We start from the raw sequence: 14931 nt of genomic DNA on the forward strand, positions 1-14931 counted from the left end.
CTAGGTGCCTGATCACCAAAATCCACAGAGGTGGCAGCTGTAATTCCACCAAGAAACAAGGGTATCAGCCAATCCTATCAAGATGTGTCTGGTACATGTGCCACATTGTCTATCTGCATTGTGTTTTACACACCTTCAGATGTGCCTACCCTTAGGATATTGGTGTAATCGTCATGATTTCCTGGGGTAACGTTCGCCACTACCACTTTCCTTTTTCCCATATGAATTTCAGTAAAAATCATAAATTTTGTTCCAGAATTAGTTGTTTTCATTTGGGTCCAGGATTACTATGGGAACATTACTCAGCTACAAATTGCATAATCAATAATACTACACTAAACTGGCATGATTTCTGAATTGTCAGTATTCATTTGCTTTTTGTGAAAATTAATTTGGTTTTCTTAGAAAATCTTTTTATTTTTTAGCAAATTATTGGATACTGGATAAACAAAAAAATCTTACACTTAATATTTTCCTTCAGAAAATATTTTTATAAAGTTGTTAAGATTCTGTTTGTTAATTTTAGAGAATGACATTGTAAGAACAATGTATGCCAATATTTATTCGGACCAAGAGTATTCACTTTTAATGTTCTATGCATTAAATATATACTGACTTTTGAATTCCTTTAAAAGTTTACATTACACACTATTTTTTTTCACACACTGCTTGAATTACTTGTTGAAAAGGGGCCCAAAGTGTCTGAGTGGTCTAAAGCGCTCACTGTTACGGATCACTGCCATCTCACCTCTGTCTGCATGGGTTAGAGTCTCAGGTTCGGTCAATGTGGGTATGTGAGAAAGCTTGCCAGTAGTTTCTCGTGGGTCAGTGGTTCTTTCTGGGGTTATCCCCAATTCTTCCTCTGCCATTTATACTGGCCGCTATTCGTTATCTTGTGCTAAAAAATGGTGTTAAAACCTACAACAACAACAACTTGTTGAAAACATGCATCTTGTTGTTATGCTATTACTACAAATGAGATAATTACATGCATGTTAGTTTTGTTGCCTGGCCATCTTTCCATTTATTCTGAATTAAATAACTTCTTTGTGTTTCAGTTTCATGTTGTTGCAACAAAAGTGCCATTTTCTTCATTGCTTAAATGTTTGGATTGGAAAAGAATACTCTTGTTTCCAAGGAAACATGATTAAGTCTTGATAGGCTTGGATACACCTACTGAAATATCATATGAATGATTATCAAGCCATTTTTGCTACTGGACCACTGATTATTTTCCAGCCAGAGAACCAGTCTACTGGTGGGTACCAAATATTTTGATAGTTGGGAACAAAATATGTACAGTTATTTTGGACTCTTGGTACAAACCTATGCTTTTAGGTGTACAACAGGAAGTCACCAGGTTAGCAGCATAGGTCACAAGAAAGTACACCTCCAAAACTGAAGAGTTGACAATGAAAGTGCTCTAATTGGCATGGACAATTATACATTTACAAAATCACAATGTTAAGACATATTACAAAGAATTTTAGTTCAGATTCCAGCAAAGACATGTAGTATTTTGGGTCTAGTAATTTATCACAACAAAATGCATAATGTAGCCAAGTGTCTTGATCTATTATCTAAGAATCTTGACATACATATGTGTCTGATGTGCTGAATGGCATAGGGATTTTATGTCCAAAATGGATAGTAATCACCAATTAACAGAAGCACTTACCTAGCAGTAATGGTGCATAGCAGTTAGGAGAGTTGATAGGGTGATGTGTTAAATGGACAAGCAATCAAATGTAGTTTAACAGCCATTCATGTCAAGCTTGTAAGTCCCTATGAATAAATAGATGGCTACCCTAAAACACCTATCAAAACAAAATATACCACTGCATTACACCATTAGGGTAGCTTTCAATTTGAACCAAAGTAGACAAGATACAAATCAACAAAGAAACTTTGTGTACAAGTGGTTAATTACATAAGATGTAAAGTTCTTTTTTATATGGTCAGTTGACATAATGAATGTCTCCTTTATGCTGAACAGGTTGTTGCAAATTTATAGAAGGTGAGTGAGTGTTGTCAAGTCTTTTACATTTTACTAACAAAAAGGAGTGCCTTTGTCTGCATCAGCAGTCTTAGATCAGTTTTCAAGTTAACAAATAAAAAAGCCAAATGAGTACTAATAATTATTAACCATTGCTGAAGATTAAAATGACTTGCATATGGTAAGTATTGTTTTGTCTCGACTTGATACCTCTTGTATCCATATGTGTATTAGTACAGCAAAAGTAGGAATGTATCAGTATATCGATGAATTGTTTCATCCCTAATGTTTATCATGACTTATTTGGACTTTTACCTTCACTCATCTGGACGTTTGCTATGACTCATCTGGACCTTTACCATGACTCATCTGGACTTTTACTATCACTCATCTGGACTTTTACCATCACTCATCTGGACTTTTACTGTCACTCATCTAGACTTTTACCATCACTCATCTGGACGTTTACCATGACTCATCTGAACTTTTACCTTCACTCATCTGGACATTTACCATGACTCATCTGGACTTTTACTGTTACTCATCTAGACTTTTACCATCACTCATCTTGACTTTTACCATCACTCATCTGGACTTTTATTGTCACTCATCTGGACTTTTACCATCACTTATCTGGACTTTTTGTGTCACTTATCTGCATGACAATATCGGTATCATCTGGCTGAAAACTGGTCCAACTGATGGAAAAAAGTTGACTGCCTTACAGAGGTGTTTGCTGGCATGTCTGTGTTTCAGGGTTAATCAAATAATAGAGCATTGTTTCAGAAAGACTTTGTTACTGGTCTCTAAATATATTTTGAAAGGTTTATTGTTGATTAACTCCTTCAATCTGGGAGATTACTTTCATTTTTATCTGAAATGAATACATGGTTTTCTTGTTACTTTTGACTGAATCTTAGCTTGTCTGATCTAGAGTGACACTATATTTTCAATTGCCTTTTCTTCTTTTGGTTATTCGACAAACAAACTTTTCAATAAAACATGATTGACAAAATCAATATTTACAGATAATGCCCTAAAGCATAGTGACATTGCCAGCTATTGTCTAATGGCTGGGTTATGCTCTTCGATAGCTTTCCCACAAACTGTCATTCACCATATGTTGTCTAGTGGGTGGGTGTTAGCCTTCGATAAGTTCCTTAGTCGTCATCATCTACTATGCAGATGTCATCTAATGGCTAGTTTAGGATCTTAAATCAGAATTCCTAAAAATTGCTGATTCCCACAAAAAGCCAAAAACTAAAACTACCTTCTAACCAGTTTTAAAACCGGTGCACATAAACACACATATTAATTTTGCTTAATATAAATTATTTTCTACACCTTGCAGTCATGGAAAAGAACATGCTTGACTTGATCAAAGTTTTAAGGTTTAAAGATGCATGATATTTTACTGCCTTTGCTGTTAAAAATGAAGTAAACTGGTATTCTTTGTCCACAATGATGATCATCTTAAGTTTTTTCTAGTCTGCCCTGTATTATTCTGTAAAATTAAATATTCCAGATTGAAATTTTCTGATGTATTGAGTGATTATTTCTCAACCATTCAGTCTTTTCAACTACTTTGTATCATTAAAATAAATGTTAATTATAACAGTTAATCTGCATATTGTCAAATATATGTGAAGTCTTTGAGGTACAAGAAAGATCATTTATAAATTTCAAAATATAGCACACAATCTTGGTATGCTGTGGTGTGGTGAATATTTTCTGGGGTTCTGTTTTATAACAATACACAAGCCTCTAACTTTGCAGGTTGTAACAAGCAAAACATCCATGGAAATTTGTATTGTACACAAATAGCAAATTTACATTATGTTGAGCCATTAACTATGTATAACAAAACAAAAATATAAAGTATTTTTTATGCTTGTTTTGAATTACTTGTGTATGAAATAAATATAATTAAGTTAATGTTGAATTAAAGATATTTCAGATATAAACTTGATTACTAAACTTACACTTAAAAATAATGTTTGACAAAATAGAGTTCATTAGTGGCAGTATATAAAATTTTACAAAAACATATTTATTTCTTTCATGGTCAACAAATAGAAGAGACTTATGAGATGGTCTGCTGTCCATCAACCATTGTATATCTCCATCAACCATTGTATGTCTCCATCAACCATTGTATGTATCCATCAACCATTGTGTGTATCCATCAACCATTGTGTGTATCCATCAACCATTGTATGTCTCCATCAACCAGTGTATGTCTCCATCAACCATTGTATCAACCATAGTATGTCTCCATCAACCATTGTATGTCTCCATCAACCATTGTATGTCTCCATCAACCACTGTATGTCTCCATCAACCACTGTATGTCTCCATCAACCATTGTATATCAACATCAGCCATTGTATCCATCTACCATTGTATGTCTCCATCAACCATTGTATGTCCCCATTAACCATTGTATGTCTCCATGAACCATTGTATATCTCCATCAACCACTGTATGTCTATCTGTTAGAAAAAGATTGTTATTAAGTTACTCCTCGTAAATGAACTAGAGGATTGTTATGTATATCTGATTTAATATATATTTATTTTAATTTAATTGTTTGTCAGTTTTAAAACTTTTATTCTATTATATGCTATTATAATGTAAATTTATTCACTGCAGATGATATTTTTCCAGAAAATTTGTTGACCTGAATCATTTTTTTTTTCATAATCACCAGGTGTTGATCTGACCTTGATTTAGAATTTGTGAACAAAGTTCTATTTTATTTTAAAATGATTGGTTGTTTCCAAGGTCATGATGGGATTACATTTAAGATGTAAACAACTTTTTTTATTTTTTTATTTCTCAGAGAAAATTATCAGCCTAATCAAGACCATATTCTGTGTACGTAATATAAACATGGTCACGTTATCCCCCCCTTCTGATTTCGCAACTTGGGGGAATTTAGAAAATACATTTTATGATACAATATAACCTTTGTTTTGAGATTTTTTTGTTGTTGCCAGATTTTGAGTTAATTATCATCAGATCCTTTTGGATTTCAAAAGGATTAATTCTTTATTCTCCGGAAATATTAGAAGAGTGCTCACACAGATTTTGGAAAGACATTGTTTACAAGTTTAATTTGGATTTCCAATACTGGAGTGCCATTATTTGTATTTCTACAAGGAACTGTGGATAAGCTCAGTACTGACTACAGCATATGTTATTGTCATCCATCTTGGATTTTACATCAGGATTCGAATTTGAAATTATTAGAACATTTATTATGATGACTTTTAATTCGTGGATTATTCTTAGATTATTTTTGGATTTGTCTCTTGAAACCATAAGTTCTCCTTTTTTCATTTTTACAGAATTTTCCAGGAAAATAAATTATTTGTTAAATTTTAAGAATCTTGTTGTCATCACTCTTTCTGTGCTACAGTTTATTTGAGCCTAAACACATAACAGGATTGCCATACAACTTTACACACATATTTCTCCAATTGTCTAGTTTGTCCACTCGAATATCCACTATGGCCACCACAGCAGCCATCTTGAAAATCTTGTCATCACTGCTTCAGAATAGATGGTTACATCAGCATGGGGTTTCACTGAAATACTTATGATTTCTAGACGGTTCTTAGCGAAAAATGTTCCAATCTGATGTCCAGTATGGCCGCCATCTCAGTCATCTTGAAAATCTTATAATTACTCCTCTTGACATTGGGTTTTTAGTAGAAGACTTACTATGTTGTGTAGATGGATTTTAATAAAGATGGTGTCCAGTATAGTCACCATAGTGGCCGTATTAAAATCTTGTTGATGCTACTCCAACTCAACAAAATGTGCATTGTAGTGGGGTTTTCACCAGATATTTTTTAATGATGTCTGGTTGGTCCAAAATTAAATGAGTGCTGTTTGTAAATACGATATTGCTATTACATTGGTCATTCAGAAAACCTTGTTATTGTCACTCCTGAAGGATAGTCACATCAACAGGGATTTTTTTCGAAATTACTTCTTATGGTATTTTGTTGGTGATAAGTAAAAATGGTGTTGCTTAATCATTCAATATGGTCAACACAATGGTTATATTGAAATAACTACTTTGTTAATAGTCATATCAACATGGGATTTTTCACTGAAAGACTGCTTATGGGGTCTGTTTGGTCCGACGTGAAATAATATTGATATGTTATTAAAAAAGAAACAAACTCCAAACTAATAAACCAGTACTTGCACAATTCTTTTACAAATGTAACTTTCTTTTCCTTTCTTTCTTTAAGATGGACTGGAAGATGCCATGTGTGATTTTGAACGCCCAAATATTCATGGTTACACTATCAATTGCACATCATGTAGGCCACAGATACCAACATTCCGCTGGTACTGGGGCCATGGCAAGACCAAGTCAAATGGTACAGGGCCATCTGGGGATCATACTTACAGCACAGCCACAGGTAATACCAACTCTGAAAGTTGTAGAATGTACACTTGAGTCTTGTGAACCTGAACTCTATTCAGTTGACCATTGCTGTAAAACAGTTACAGGTATCAACTAAATCTAAACTTAAAGGAGACCAGAAACCAATGGAAATATAGAATAATAATAAAAGTACTATAGCAGAAAACCTTATTCTGAAGTATCATCTGTGACTGTAATGCCAATATTTAAATATTGGCCTATCTTCTAGGAGCTGAATTTCCGTGACCTCGTATGCAAAATTTCCGTGCCTATTCGGTTACTTTCGGGATGTGACGTCATAGTAGCGACTCCAGCAGCCCAAGTGGGAGTTGCCAGAGTAAAAGACAATACCGTTTTGCGTTGCTTACGGGTGTAATAGAACATTAAGAAAAGCCTGTTGACATACAAAAAAAATTCTTTTCCGAAAGATAAAGGCATAATGAAAGAATGGGTACATTATTACAAACGAGTCGATTTCAAAGCAACACCATACAGCACTATGTGCTCGTTACATTTCTCAAAGGAATGTTACGAGAGGCATCATGAAAAAATAGCAGCTCAAAGATACGCAAATGCTAGGCCTAGACTAACAGTTGGCGCTGTTCCAGACATATCTTTGGACATTTTAAATCCTGGGAAAAGTGTTAAATGTGTGAGTTATGAAAATAGGCAGAAGGACGAGTAAGTGACCACAAAATGCAACAATCAATCCATATATCTTTTATCTAAAAACAGCAGTGCTAAAAACAAATCTGATAGCCCAACACCCTGGGCCCCTTCTAGTTTTAGTTCCGGCCCATCCTGTATTCAAGGTGAGGTGCCCGTTAGGCTTGTCGAAACAAAAATTGTTTGCCTGAGGAAACTTTGATTGCGCTGGTGAAATGAGTAAATGTATTTCCAAGATGTTGACATACATGCCTTAACACGGCACAATCTAAATCAAATCACCACTGTCCTTGGTGAAATTTAGATCTGATTTTAATCAAATGGAAGCTTTGCTAAAAATAAGATTCTAAACCTGTCGTGTTTCGAGAAAAGACAATTTTCAGTAATCTTATAAAAATTAAAAATTTAATAAAAAAACGCATTGTATACATGTAGCATGCATAAACGGTAATCTGTAATAATTGGAACTGATATAAAACTATTCCTTAGGCAGTTTAAAAAGCAGCGATTAAAAAAAAAGAAGTCAAAGTTTCACATTAACTTCTGACAATAGAACGGGGGAGGACTATTGACCCCCCCCTTGCCCCAATGTGCTACCGCCCATTTGACGTGCCTTTTCTCCCTGTGATATGCCTTATTATTCCCCCATGACAAGCCCCTTTTGCATATTCTGGTCAGTTCTGGCTAAATTGCAAAATAGCTAAAGTTTTGATTTAAGTACGCAAACGATAAAGTAGGTGTGACTAATGAACATAATCCTTATCCTTGCAATGATCTTGTGAAAAGGACTGCCCTTCGGACATACTTCAAAGAAACCATGTTCAACAGTGTGTGTATGCGTAAGCACCAGCAATTGATTGCCAAATAAACGATGCCTATTTTGTTGTTACTTACGATGCCATGGACTTCATTTTAACAGTTCAAATCTGCAGTCACAAGTTACCGTACTTGTGGCAACTGTTTTTCTCACGTTTTATGCCCCACCTTATTTCCTTAGGTTTAAGTCTTAATGCATGTAACACTGTTTGCTGAATAAAATATTTATTCAGAATTAGTTCTTTAGGGCCACATATACTGCATGGTATATTTTGTTTTATTCCTTGTAATTTAATCATGATAATTAAACTTTTTATATACGGTAGAGGAATGTCAGGTGTTAACTGGCCGAGTTTCTTTGGCGGAAATGGAGATGCGATTTTGTTTGCAGAGAAAATTTCAAAGTGACCATTGATTTAAGCTAATTGGTGACAATTTTATTCTTTTAATTTTTTTTAATACTACAGTACTGTTGTAGTTGTTTAAAAAATCTGAAATTTACTTGAATAATGTTTAATTTTCACGTTCTATTTACTGAAGAAGAAAAAAAGAAGAAAAAAACTGTTGTATGATATTAATTATTTCGTCCAGTGCCAGTTTAGACATGTGTGTGTATCATTTGAATTTTTAACGTAGCTTTAACAATTTTTCAGCCATATCGCTACGATGTCTGCAATGTGGCAGTTTAGACTGTGGATTGCATACGTTATATTTAAAAATGGTTTGGTGTTGGGTTTTTTTCTTCTGATAAATTAAAATTGACAGACATAATGTAATAATCGGGACTTCGCTGCGCAAAATTGAGAGATATTACGAGATTGGGAGGTAGATGAGGAAATACCCCAAACATCGGGAGGTTTTTCTCCTGGCTTGAGAGTTGACAGGTATGAACTGTCCGGGCTTGTGGAATTTCATTCAGGACTTTAGTTTATTTAAGTCACCAGCCCAGGGCCTGTGCCTAACAAATTTCTTTTAGCACTTACCAGTACAGTACATAAACTATTATATGAGACTGCAGATTCAACTTTTGAATGTGCAACCCAAATCTGGTCTCCTGTCTGCCTCGCTCGCCAATGTTTATGTTTGTATTCGAGGACTGGCTAGTATTGCGTCACGGTACCACATGATCTGTCATCTCTTCAAAACTCGGAAAAACTCGGCAATTTACGGAATCGTGGTATCTTCCACGCAATATAATCACTACCCGCTTACGATATTTAATTTATAATCATTGCAGTCGAATTAAAATCTGTAGTGAATTACATACGTAAAAGGAAAATTTTGATTTCTAGTCTCCTTTAATTAAGTTGATAGTTAAGATATCGACTGAATCTATGCTTTAAGTTGACAGTTAAGATATCAACTGAATCTATGCTTCATTAAGTTCACAGTTGCTCTAGAAATGTTACAGGTATCAGCTATAAGTTTAGGGATGCTTCACTCTAGGGTTTGGAATTTTCAGGCAAGGTTAATAAATTGATTTGAATATTTGTGCTCATTTGTAGGCAAGATTAGATTCAATACAAAACTTGCTTAATTCATTTTAAATATTTGGACTTATTTGAAAGTTACCTAGTTTATTTGGATCATCCAGATGGGTTACAAAATTGAACTGGTTGCAGGAACTTAAAATCATAATGAATATAAAGGCAGAATCTTCTGGTAAAGAAATTACAATGTTCAGTTTTAATATTTTAGTCTTTTGACCTTCATTTTGCATGGTAATAAGTATACTCCATGTTTAACAAAAGTTGTAGTAATGAATTGTACTAATTTTGTCTATCAGGCTGAAGTGTATATACATTGCATTATATTTTTATTTGTTTTCTGTTTGGTTGGTTGCAAAGATACAGCACATGTATTGCAGGAGTTCAATTAATCAAATTCACTCGTTTTATGTCAGGCTGAAGTATCGAAATACACCGACCTATATTATTGATAATATGTTTTCATTTCTAGGTTACTTGGACCTATATAATTGATAAAATATAAAATATTTTCTTCAAGGTCATTACATGTATGCAGAGTCATCATATGGAGAAGAGGGAAATGCAACGGCCTTGACCTTCCACACTGTATCCACGGAAATGACTTTTAAGGGTGTGCAGTTCTATTACCATATGTATGGAAAGCATATTGGAACACTGAAAGTATGTTTCATTTTGTTTTTATTCTATTTGTAAGTATTATGCTTCCTGTATTTTATAACCAAACTTGGGTGTTGGTTATCTACGAAGCCAGTTACATTGCCTGTAAGTCTAGGGTCATACAGTTCCTGTATTTTAAAACCAAATGTGAGTGTGTGTTCTCTATAGGACAATAAATTTGTCCCATCTATACTTTCTGTATTTTAGAACCATAATTGAGCATGTATTCTCTATAGTGCCATAAATTTGCTGTATTATAAAACCAAACATGAATGTATCATACCTGCCATATTCCAGACAAAAGGTGTGTTTTGAAATCCCAGAGATTTTGTAAGTATACATGACCAAAAAATGTGATGTCAATTTCAGAATAAGTTGTTATCTTTTCATATAAGTCTGTAGAAAAAGATTGCAAATTCAAATCTGAATCGAATTTTTTTATAACTTGGCTGTTTCTTTAAAGCATTTAACACACATAAAAGAAAGATATTTAAGGTAGACCAAGCATTGTCATATATCAATGCCATTACACGTGTGCAAACACTCATAATCACAACCATGCTGACATTAAATAAAAAAACACATCAAGTTTTTCTCTTTAAAATCCATTGGCTGGCAAAATATATGCTTAATTATTAATGCAGTATTTGATGCTGTCAGTAATTCAATAGGGAGTTTGAAGGTAATGCAAGTGTCGTAAGTCTTCATCTTTCCACTCACTAAATTCTCTGTTAAATTCTCATAGAGTATTTTGGTCAGAACTGTAGTTTAACCATGAGATATGCTTGTCTCTGTAGAAAAATGAATGTATGTAAAAATCAGATTTGGGACTGACCATATCATTGGGGGTAGGGAGAGAACATAATTTAATGGGGTCTTTACAGGTAATACAGCAGCATTAAGCACCTGTGTCGTTACAGGTATTGCTGCTGTATCAACACAAATCGACATTGCTAACAGGAGTGTGTGCTTATTATTGTCTTTCAGTCAATCTGTTCCATGGGACAATTAATAGCTAGTATTTTAACAAAATTAAGATTCTAAATTGAGAATTCAGAGAACTAATGTAAATGTCCAATTCAGCATGTCGAATATGCTACATGCAGAAGTTGCTACCCCATCATTGGACAAACCATGCGTCAGAATGACTAATATAGTATGTGCATTGAATTAAATATTCTCCCTTACTGCTGTGAATTGACAGTAAAATTCTGCCAACCTGGAGTTTTGATATTTATATTTGTTTGCTTGCTTTGCTGATACCATATTGCTTCCTGAATCGCACTCTTCCAGAATGAATTACAATGTTGTAATAGTGATGTTTTGCATTTTATATATGGAGTTAAATCTGACTTAAACATTGCCACTGATCACAAACTTCATTACAGACAGCATCAACATTTTCATTCAGTGCAGTGATGTGTAATATCACTGGTTATTCAGTACATCTCTTTGATGTACCTAACATGACAAATGTGTTATTGTACTTTTTGTACATTACCTATGAAAATAAAGCGAAATGGACTCTCCCACTACTGAATTAGACTGTGACACAGCACCAGATCTGGCCTAGCTATTACCAGTCAGTTAAGTAATATCAGAAAGGTGGTTGTTTGTCTCAGACCACCTTCCATTTAATTGCTGTTTTATCAACTGTATGACCCAAGGTAAGGTTTAGCTGAGCCTTTAGCAGGACTGTTTATTGGACTGCTTACTGTTCACACATACTGATTACAGGTATCATGGTGGTCTATAAATGTGGGTTATTTTGTACTTGTTGAAAACTCTCTGGCTAAGGTTCCTAATAATCATATTCAAAGCATGACCATGCCAGGCATAGGGTGGGGGGTGTTGGGAGTCAAAAACCATGTTTTTCATGTGACATGGCATGCAGTGGCAGTTATTGTGTGTATTCCCAATTGGGCCATAAATTTGCTGATTTTAGGACTAATCTTGTGTGTTTATTGTCTGCGTTGGCCATACATTTGTTCCAGGTTGATATACTTGCTGTATTTTAGAACCTAACTTGACTGTGTGTTCTCTGTAGTAGAGAGGTTCAGTATTACTGGTATACCTGTTTACCACATTATTTTTTATGGTGGTACATATCATGGTACTTTTCTAGTAAGAAATGTTGGGAAATTCCCAAGTAGTCTTGTTACAAATTTAACTATATTATTGATAACAGGCTATTTTCATTTTACAAGTCAAAATAATTGAAACAAATGTATTTTGCAAATTAATTACCAATATTATTATCATTATGATATTAATAATCACATGTTTGACACTTGTTCCGTATGTCAGCATGGTGGCCAAGTGTAATGTCGTGAAAGATATTAGTGCCAATTGCAAACTAAGAATGAAATTATGGTTAAAATGACATATCCTTTTCCAGGTTTTTACTACTATATGTTAATGTGTCAAGTACAGGTATTCCTTGTAAGGCTGAATCATCCTAAGATCTTTAGGATAGCTTGGCTGTGTAGATAGATAGGTGATAGATAGGTGATAGTATGGATGGATTGATGTTTCTGTATAGTTGGACTTTACCTTCCTGTTTGTTTGTACCCCCCCCTTCCAATTTCAACAATGGCGATCTTTAATGTGATAAAAAGTGCACAGATCTTAGTCAATTCATTAACTGATTTATAATTTCTAATCAGAATGTGACCAGAATGGCCCTAACACTGGCTTTCTCTGTGCCTTGCATGCTTTCCATATTAACATAGCACCATGTTGCATACACTATGGGCAAGTTGATTTCCTCAGGCAATATTTTGACATCCAGTTTGGTAACCGCTGGGTATTTCTGTAAAACACCATAATGTTGAGGGTATAGAGTTATATCCTAAATTGCACACATGTACTTGAAATTACACTACTGGTTAAATCCATGTGATAGGCAAATTTTTAATTGTCATTCTTTTCCTTTGCTCGATTCGACATTGTGAATATTGGAAGCAGAAGACATAGTATTTTCCTTCTACACATACACATGTGTAGTTGTGTCATGCAAAAACCCCTTGCTGATAATGGACTTGTCCAGGAACTGGAAATGACTGGTGAGCAAATCTTCTTTTCAAGTGAAAACTTCTGTTTGGAATGAAACATATGGATGAAAATGGTGTTAGGGTCCTACCTGGGCATGATCAGTTTTTAAATTATAAATTAATAAATGAGCTAAGTTCTTGTTTCTCATTTGTGCCTTTTATCTTTTAAATCTGTAGAGGGTTAGAAGTGAACAAGGAGGTATTTTCAGACTATAGCATGGTGTATTTGAAAAAGATGCAAATACTAGAGATAATATATATTGTTCAGAATTTGGTCTGATTGTCTTGATAGATGATTGGCTGCTTGGATGGATGTTCCTTTTGTACAAATAACAAATATAAATGATAATATATGTTGTTCTCAAGACTTTTTCAGTTTGTGTTGATACATAGGTGTGTATGTATATATATATATATATATATATATATATATATATATATATATATATATATATATATATACAGTGGTGTTGGAAACACTTAATCATGTGTATTTGGATGCCAATTTTTTATCTGGGACTGGACACAGAAAATCACTGAAGTGGGAGTCCACCGTACATGTGTTATAGCTGTGCAGCAAAATTCAAAGACTTGCCAGTCCTGCTTCAGCCATCTGCTTTGTTGGAAAATGTGTTGATCAGTTAACTGTGTTGATATTTACAATGACGTAATTCAATGGCAGAAAGACACCCTGATATACGTGTAGCTTGTTGTTGTTGTAGTGTTAAACGCCATTTTTCAGCACATGATAGGCTATACATGGTGGCCAGTATTAACGGTGGAGGAAGAAACCAGGAAAATCCCTGGAAAGAACCACCAACCCACAAGAAGCTACTGGCAAGCTTTCTCACATACCCACATTGGCTGAATCTGAGACTTGAACCCACACAGACAGAGGAGAGATGGCAGTGATCTGTAATGGAGAGCGCTTTAGACCATTCAGCCACTCGGGGCCCCTTATACATGTAGCCATTATAAGAGTACATCAGTGAAACATGATGCAATAGCTGGTGGCAAGTTCAATGGCTTTGACTGGTGGCTGGGTGTTAAAATGTACTGATATTTACAATGATTGATTTCAGAGTCAGAAAGACCCAGATATGTACATGTGGTCATTTATAAGAGTACATCAAATAAACAACTTTAGCTTTAGCTTTCATTATTGTGTTCATTTCTGAATGAAGCAGAATAAGCAGTGCACGTGACCTCGGAATCAAGATATATTGAGACTTAGACAAAATGCTATTCGCAAATTTGGATAAGTGTTTTGGCCTATTAAATGGCAAAATGACGAAGATTGTAACTAGTTCAGAAGAGTGCTAAGTTCTTAGAATTGATAGTTCGGATGGGACAGTAGCAAAGTGTAAGAAAGTGTGTGATGCCTAGCTTAGTGTTTGGAAGAAGTCCTTACTTGGATTGACAAAATTCAGTCTCACTCTGATGGACAAACAAGAGCATTGTCTTTGTTATAAAGAATGTAGAAATTAAATTCAATGGCAACCAATAATTCATCTAATTTTCATAGTTTTTTGGGAGATGCCCCCTCATCACCGCCCAATATGTATATTCCAGTAGTAAAGTTGATATGAACAAGTACAAGTAGCAAATGCTTGAAATAATGCTTATTTTGCATAAATGGATTATGATTTGTAGCATTTGCTTATATTTTCCATAGTAAGGGAAAAGAAATTTAGTATTAGGATTTAAAATGTTTATGGCACCTAGCAAAATGTGTAATTATTATTATATCGTTGTTGCTTGAACAATTAAAATCAATGATGGATTGATTTTCTTGAATTGTATAAAAGA

Source organism: Sinohyriopsis cumingii, chromosome 14 (assembly GCF_028554795.1).
Source record: "Sinohyriopsis cumingii isolate HCF-2022 chromosome 14, ASM2855479v2, whole genome shotgun sequence".
Taxonomy (NCBI): domain Eukaryota; kingdom Metazoa; phylum Mollusca; class Bivalvia; order Unionida; family Unionidae; genus Sinohyriopsis; species Sinohyriopsis cumingii.